Raw genomic sequence first — 9006 nt, 5'->3', positions numbered from 1 at the left:
CCAGGCAGCACTCCAGCCAATCAGCACGCGCCGCACTCCCGGGAGAAACAGGTGGTCGGCTGGCGGGCGACTCCTCACCGTTTCCAGGCTTGCTTTGCCCCAGTTCTCGCCCTCACACGAGCCCCACCTCGCCGCTGCCTCCCACACCAGCTCCCTGAAGTGGCCTTTTGCGTCTGGCAATGCCCACTTCTGCCCGAGGATCACCGACAAGCTGGGTCCTCCGAGTTTCCTAGAACGGCTCCAGGGATGCATTTCCGCCCTGGAACCGGCCGCTCTGCACGCTGATGTCGCTCCCCAAGCATTGATCTGGACTCAAGAAATTGAAAGTTGGCTTCACTTTCTCCCCGGGCAGAGACTGTGTCCTTAACTTCCTCATCTGCATCCCTTATCCCATCACTCCCTTCGCTGACTCCACGAATCTGGTAAACACAGACCCCTACATCCTAGGAACAGGCCGATCATCTGCTGGGGGCAAAGGGAGACCCACTCTTGAGGTCAAGGAGGGCTTACTGGAGGGAGTGATGTTTAGGCTGAAATCTGAAGGTTGACCGGGAATTACCGGGGTTAGGAGTGAAGGGGACAGTGGTTCAGGCAGTGGGAACAGCATTCTACCATAACCTCATTTCTTGAATAGCTTGATAGTTCTCAACTCAGCACCTGTGTACTTGTTACTTTCTCCGCCACAACTATCGAAGCCCGCGCGCCCTAGAGCCTCTGCTCTGCAACAAGGGAAGCTACCACAATGAGAAGCTGGAGTACAGCAACTGGAGAGTAGCCCCATCGCCACAACTAGAGAAAAGCCCATGCAGCAATGGAAGACCCAGCACAGCCAAAAAAAAATCTTTCAAAAGTGTGGTGTCTGAATCTGCAGCAGCTGGAATGATGGTTAGAAATGCAAACTCTCAGACCCCACCCACAGATCTCCTGAATCAGAAACTGAGGTTAGAGCTCAGCAATCTGTGTTTTAACAAGCCCTTCAGGAGTTCTGATGCAGTCTAAAATTTGGGTGTCACTGGTCCAGACGTTCAGTTCAGTCACTCAGTCTTGCCTGACTCTTTGCGACATGGTCTGCAGCACGCCAGGCTTCCCTGTCCATCAGCAACTCCCAGAGCTTACTCAAGCTCGTGTCCATTGAGTTGGTGATGCCATCCAACCATCTCATCCTCTGTCATCCCCTTCTGCTTCCAGCCTTCAATCATTCCCAGCATCAGGGCCTTTTCAAATGAGTCAGCTCTTCGCATCAGGTGGCCCAAGTATTTGGAGTTTCAGCTTCAGCATCAGTCATTCCAATGAATATTCAGGAATGATTTCGTTTAGAATGATCTGAGTGGATCTCCTTGCAGTCTAAGGAACTCTCAAGAGTCTTCTCCAACACCACAGTTCAAAAGCATCAGTTCTTCAGCGCTCAGCTGTCTTTATAGTCCAACTCTCACATCCATACATGACTACTGGAAAAAGCATAGCTTTGGAACTTTGAAGGCAAAGTAATGTCTCTGCTTTCTAATATGTTGTCTAGGTTGGTCGTAGCTTTTCTTCCAAGGAGCAAGTGTCTTTTAATTTCATGGCTGCAGTCACCATCTGCAGTGATTTTGGAGTCCAAGAAAATAAAGTCTTTCACTGTTTCCATTGTTTCTCCATCTAGTTGCCATGAAGTGATGGGACCAGATGCCATGATTTTAGTTTTCTGAACGTTGAGTTTCAAGCCAACTTTTTCACTTTACTCTTTCACTTTCATCAAGAGGCTCTTTAGTTCTTCTTTGCTTTCTGCCATGAGGGTGATGCCATCTGTGTATCTAAAGTTATTGATATTTCTCCCAGCAATCTTGATTCCAGCTTGTGCTTCATCCAGCTGGGCATTTAGCATCATACACTCTGCATATAAGTTAAATAAGCAGGGTGACAATATACAGCCTTGACGTACTCCTTTCCCAATTTTGAACCAGTCTGTTGTTCCATGACCAGTTCTAACTGTGCTTCTTGACCTGCATACAGATTTCTCAGGAGGCCTGTCAGGTGGTTTGATATTCCCATATCTTCAAGAATTTTCCACAGTTTGTTGTGATCTACACAGTCAATCTTCCCTGGGTCAGGAAGATCCTCTGGAGAAGGAAATGGCAACCCACTCTAGTATTCTTGCCTGGAAAATCCCATGGACAGAGGAGCCTGGTTGGCTACTGTCCATGGGGTCACAAAGAGTCAGACACGACTGAGCAACTTCACTTCACTTCACACACAGACTTTGACATGGTCAATAAAGTACAAGTAGATGTTTTTCTGGAACTCTCTTGCTTTTTTAATGATCCAATGGATGTTGGTAATTTGATCTCTGGTTCCCTGCCTTTTCTAAATCCAGCTTGAATATCTGGAATGTCACGGTTCACATACTGTTGAAGCCTGGCTTGGAGAATTTTGAGCATTACTTTGCTAGCCAGACATTAACAGTGTTTCATTTGATCAGCCCCAGTATGTGGGTTAAACAGGAAAAGGATAAGTTGTATCCTCCTAGCCACTTCCCTGCCTACCTGCTTCACTACACTAGCCAATTTAGAAGCCATATGGAGCAACAGGGACCTACTAAGGGAAGAAGCCAAGGCATATGGTTCACAAATAGCCATTCTCAAGACTGGGTGTATGAGGATGTGTATGACTGGGTAGGGGCTGGTGTTTCACAGTCTCCTAACAGGTTCAGGACTTCCATGGAATTGCTTCTTACATGTAAGAATGAGCAGTGTTGCTCCTCTTGAAAAAAAATGGCAGCCAGGAATGTCAGCCACCTCTTGAATTCACACAGAGACAGGAATATGGAAAATAAAAGGCATATGGCTCTTGCTCACCCTTGTCCCTTCTCTTCTCTCTATGGGAGATGTGGGGAGGAGGGCTACCAGCACTGGCTACTCTCCTCTCTTAGACTTCAAAACTGTGCCACTTCTCAGAGTAGCTTACAACTCTGATTTGGACCTAATACCGATCATAATTATATTTTCTATCCTCTATGGACAACATTCCAAGCTACTACCAAACTGTTCATAACAGCACTCAGTGTCCCCTGAGATTTAAATAACATTGTAAATGTAAGTCTTTGTGAGGATTCTTGAAGAAATGACCAAAAGCACCCACCTTGAAAACCTTCATGTCTTTCAAAACCCTTTTCTCCCAGTGAATAATCCCGGGCCAGGGCCTGACCTAACACAGGGACACTGGATTGGTAGCTTTCTCTTCCTGTAAACAGCTCTTCTCTTTCAACTCTCCACATTCATTCTTTTTATCACCATCACCTCTCTCCTTGATCCTGCCTTCCTTTCAACTGCACCAACCTCACAGTACATTCAACACACCAGAGTCTCACTCAGCACGACATAAATGCATCCTGCCTTATGTGACTTAACCATTTCCTATGAATACACCTTTTCCCACACACAGAGTGCTCCTTAAGAGTCAGCATTCGGTTACACATCCAGAAGAGCTGCCAGCCATGCTGGGCCCATGTTCAGTATAAAGCGACTGACCTGAAATATTCATATCTCATCTCCACACTACAGCAACCGGCTGAAGGTGTCAAGGCTCAATTAAGTTTTCAGTGTTCCCCTCACACCTTCAGCTATGAAGATGCAAGGAAGTAAAAGACAAAGGCAATCTCCTTTTCTAGGGTTAACAATTATCCCGGGGAGCCCAGAGCAACCAGTTCTGAGCCTGGTTCAGCAAGGTCATGTTAAAGGAAGAAAGAAAGTGAAGTCACTCAGTTGTGTCCAACTCTTTGCAATCCCATAGACTGTAGCCCACCAGGCTCCTCTATCCATGGAATTTCCTAGGCAAGAGCACTGCAGTGGGTTGCCATTTCCTTCGCCAGGGGATCTTCCTGACCCAGGGATCAAACCCGGGTCTCCCATGTTGCGGCAGACACTTTACCCTCTGAGCCATGTTAACATCTTAACATCTGAGGTCATGTTAACACTGTGCCAAAATAGGAGATCTTTCCTGGACAAGTTCTAAATCGAAGAGGTGCCTCAAGGTCCTGTAAGGTCCACATCTCTTTCCCCCTCAGGTGAAACCGTGGTCCCTTTCACGTGGGGTGTGTGTGTGTGTGTGTGTGTGTGCGCGCGCTCAGTCATGTCTGACTCTTTGCAGCACCATGGACTGTAGCCCACCAGGCTCCTCTGTCCATGGGATTTCCTAGGCAAGAATACTGGAGTGGGTTGCCATTTCCTTCTCCAGGGGATCTTCCCCACGCAGGGATCGAACCCTCACCTCCTATGTCTCCTGCATTGGCAGGCAGATTCTTTACCACTAGCGCCACCTAGGAAGCCCTTCAACATGGGATAAAATGCAGCAACACCTGGAAATCTCACTCTCCAGTGACTGGGCCATGGTTCAGTTCCAGGTAGAGAGGCAGAGAAGAGAAGGCTGCTCTGGCAGAAGGGTCAGTGCTGCGCTTTGAGGAAGGAGAGCTGGAGGTGGTGGCAGGAAATGCATTGGAAATAGACAAAAGCAGAATGTACAAGGGAGCAAGTGATCAGAGGAAAGAGCGGAAAAAAACTGTAGCCCAGGGCATGAGGCTCTTCTCCAGGGCTCTGGAGTCTTCACAAGGTCAGCAAAATAATGAGCCCACCTGAAGAGTGTGAGCCCTTGTGCTCAAGAGCCTCTGCTCCATAACCAGAGAAAGCCTGTGGACCACAACAAAGACCCAGAACAGCCAAAAAACAGAGCCCACATGTCACCAGGGCTAAGACAGCACCTCTAGTGTCTCTGTTCACTGAGCCCCTCATCACAACACTTCGAGAAACTGCTGCTAAGTATAGTCTGAATTCCCATGTGAGTGGAAATCATTTGCCATGCAGACCAAGGCAGTCCTACATGAATATTTCTGAGGCTCTATTTTGAGAAAACAACATGGGAGGAGTGTTGTGTCCAAGTCCAAGTGTCTCCCACCATCACAGGGACATGTTAGTTCCCAATGTGACTAGAGAACCTGCAGGAGGCCAGAGTGACTCCTCACTCTATCTTCATGATGCTGTTTTTCCAGCTCAAGATACAGCCCCTAAAAATCATGGATATTTGGGAAAGATGAAAACTTGAATTCGAAAAGATACATGCACCCCCAACATTCATAACAACGTGACTTACAATAGCCAAAACATGGAAGCAACCTAAATGTCCATCAAGAGATGAATGAACAAACAAGATGTGGTATATATGGAGACAATGGGATATGACTAAGTCATAAAAAAGAATGAAATACTGCCATTTGCAACAACATGGATGGACCTAGAGATTATCATACTAAGTAAATAAGTCAAATAAGTAAATACTAAGTAAATAAGACAAATACATGATGTCAGTTATATGTGGAATCTAAAAAAATGATATAAATGAACTTATTTACAAAACAGAAATAGACTCACATACATAGAAAATAAATTTATGGTTACCAAAGGGGGAAGGTGGGGGGAAGGGATAATGGAATTTAGGATTAACAGATACACACTACTATATATAAAATAGATAAACAGGGTTTCACTGGTGGCTCAGTGATAAAGAATCCACCTGCCAATGCAGGAGATATGGGTTTGATCCCTGGTCTGGGATGATCCCACATGGGACGGAATAGCTAAACCCTTGCACCACAAATACTGAGCCTCTGCTCTAGAGCCCAGGAGCTGTCACTACTGAAGCCCACACTCTCTAGAGCCTGCGCTCCGCAACAAGAGAAACCACTGCAGCGAGAAGCCTTGCACCACAAGTAGAGTAGTGCCTGCTCTCCAAAACGAGAGAAAAACTGTCACGGCAACAAAGACCCAGAACAGCCAAAAACAACAAATAATTAATTTAGAAAAATAAGGACCTTCCATAAAGCATGGTGAACTATATATAGTATCTTGCAATAACCAATGATGGAAAAGAATTTTGAAAAAGGATGCATCCAATCTGTCTATCTATATAACTTATCACTTTGCTGTATACCTGAAACTAGCACAACATGGTAAACCAACTATATTTCGATTTTTTTAAAAACCCTGGATGCACTTCAGCGCTTCAACAAGATCCTTTCTCTGTGATGCAACCTCTCAGGTTGATGCAATCCCTTTGCCATCGCCCACACTGTTTATTGTTCTTTGTACTTCGTTTTCTCTTATGCCACACCCTACCCACAATCCTGTCCTTGGGTCCAATGCCACTGAAATCCATAGTTGTGATGACCCTTTGGGGTCCCTCTAAAGCAAAAGTGTCCCTTTGTCTCTTGATGCTTAATTCTGCTGCCAACACCCACACGTTCTCTCTCTAGATTTATCTTGGGCTTGTCGTCTTCCTCCTTGTTCAAACTCTCTCTACCCCTGCAGCAGTGAGTTATTCACATGATCCTCAACTTCACTACATTCATGCCATATACGAAATCAAGATAAAGAGATGTTATTCAGGTAGGCAAAATACAGGCTTTCAGGCACAGTTTAAAAGAACAATAACAACAAATCCAAACCTTACAAATACTGAACAAAGCTTCCAAAGCCCTCTCGTATATACTAGCCATGATCAGAGTCTCTGGAAGCTTTGGCTGTCTACAGCAGCTGCAGAAAAGTCCTTCACAGGCGAAGGTGGCTCAAAGGATTCAGTGGCTGGTCCAGGTTTACTCAGGTCAGAAGAGGGGAAACCAGATTAGCACCCACATATTCAGATTCCTCCCCAGGCTCTCCTCATTTCAACCTGGCTTCCTTCCTAGAGTCTCACTGAATACACACCTACCTCTATCTGGCTCAGTTGGTAAAGAATCTACCTGCAATGCAAGAGACCCAGGTTTGATCCCTGGGTCAAGAAGATACCCTGAATAAAAAAATGGCACTCCACTCCAGTGCTCTGGCCTGGAAAATCTCATGGAAAGAGGAGCCTGGCAGGCTATAGTCCATGGAGTCAGAACAGTCGAACATGATTTGGTGACTAAACCACCCATCCATCCTTTAGTGGGGCTCTGTTTTGTCTAGGCCAGTTTTGCCACTATTTTGACCAACAATCAGTTCCAGAGAGAAAGTTTCAAATCTAACATCCAGAAAATCCACATTTGGTTCACATGTACATAAAGTGTCTCCCATCTACTGGAATAAAATCCTGCATGATAAGTATACTTGGGTTGCCACCTGGCTTCCATACTTCAAGACCTGGTTCCAAAAAATCACATCCACAAAGCCTTTCATGCTTGCTCTCTTCTCATTTCAATCACTCCTTCACTGTCCTCCAGTGACCTTTGGCATTTGGGCTAATTTCACTTTTGGTATCTTGTATTATGTTGTAAGAATATTTTTCATTTCCCTACCTAGTGATAAGAACCAAACCTGCCCTCAGGGACTGTGCCCAGAGCACTGCACTAATCACAGATGGTCTGTACATGTTGACTAAGAAATGCTTACCTGGAAAAATCTTCCGTAATTAAGCTGAATTCTAACAGTGGCCTTAAGGAACAGTACCTTAACCCAGAAGAATAATGGCAGGGATTTGGGACACAGGGTAAAGCTGGTTAAAACAGCAAATGTAGCCAGTTAGCTCCGCAAAGCTCCTCCTATGGCATTGTTGTTGTTTAGTCACTAAGTCGTGTCTGGCTCTTTTGCTACCTCTTGGACTGCAGACCTCCAGCCTCCTCTGTCCATGGGATTCTCCAAGCAAGAATACTGGAGTGGGTTGCCAAGTCCCTCTCCAGGGTATCTTCATGACCCAGGGATCGAACCCATGTCTCCTGCTTGGCAGGGTGACTCTTTACTACCAAGTCATCTGGGAAGGCCTTCTATCCCATTAGATCAACAGTTATCATGGGGTTGGTAACTTTTTCACAGGGTGGATAAGGAACCTTAGCTGACCCTAGAGTCCACAAGTTCCATATAACATTGGAGTGTCAGTGAGCCAAAATACAGCAACCAGAGGGATCAGCCATCAAGCTTGGTTAATTTGTTCTTTATTTTTGAATAAGGCCACCCCTGGATAAGCAGCAATCAATCTTATAATATTATACGTTCTAGAAGATCAAATTAGACCTTTCCTTAGTAAGACTGAGTATGTAACTTGACCTACTGTGCTAGACCCAAGGGAGGACACGATGATCCAGGGAATATCTTTGGTGCCAAGATGCTGGAAGAATCTGGGACTGTTTCCAGCACTAGTGGGCAAGGGTTTAAAGTCTCTAGAGCCCAAAGATACAAGCAGCATCCCTGGAGGAGATGGACAAACACCTTTAACTGGGAAAATAGGCCACACCTCCCATCATCCTATGCTGCTTAATATGAGATGTCTATATAGTCAAAGCTACAGTTTTTCCAGTAGTCATTATGGATGTGAGAGTTAGACCATAAAGAAGGCTGAGCACCAAAGAATTGATGCTTTCAAATTGTGGTGCTGGAGAAGACTCTTGAGTGTCCCTTGGACTGCATGGAGATCAAACCAGTCAATCCTAAAGGAAATCAACCCTGATTATTCACTGGAAGGACTGATGCTGAAGCTGAAGCTCCAATACTTTGGCCACCTGATGAGAAGAGTTGACTCACTGGAAAAGACTCTGATGCTGGGAAAGAATGAAGGCAAAAGGAGACGGGGGTGGCAGAGGATGAGATGGTTAGAGAGCATCACAGACTCAATGGACATGAATTTGAGCAAACTCTGGGAGACAGTGGAGGACAGAGGAGCTTAGCATGCTGCAGTCCATGGGGTTGCAAAGAGTTGGACACAACTTAGCAACTGCACAGCAACAAAACAACTATTTAAGATGTAGGTTTGTTAGGGTGAGAGGAGAAAGGGGCTGAATCTGGAGGAGACTGGGATTCATGGAGAGGGACATAAATAATTACATTAGACCTTGTCAGAATCAGGGGACTCCTTTCCTTTGACAAGGCCCAAGTGTTAAACTATGCAAGACAGTGGACATTGCAGCCCCCTCAGAGACCAGTCAAAAGACTGTTTTGCACTCTGGAACAACACACTCAACAACAGCACACAATGCTCAGGTATGACTAGGTTTGTTTCAGCCCTCAGCTT

This window comes from Bison bison, unplaced genomic scaffold (assembly GCF_000754665.1).
Source record: "Bison bison bison isolate TAMUID 2011002044 unplaced genomic scaffold, Bison_UMD1.0 scf7180017864249, whole genome shotgun sequence".
NCBI classification, from domain to species: domain Eukaryota; kingdom Metazoa; phylum Chordata; class Mammalia; order Artiodactyla; family Bovidae; genus Bison; species Bison bison.
The sequence above is the reverse complement of the archived record's forward strand: the minus strand, read 5'-3'. Positions refer to the sequence as shown.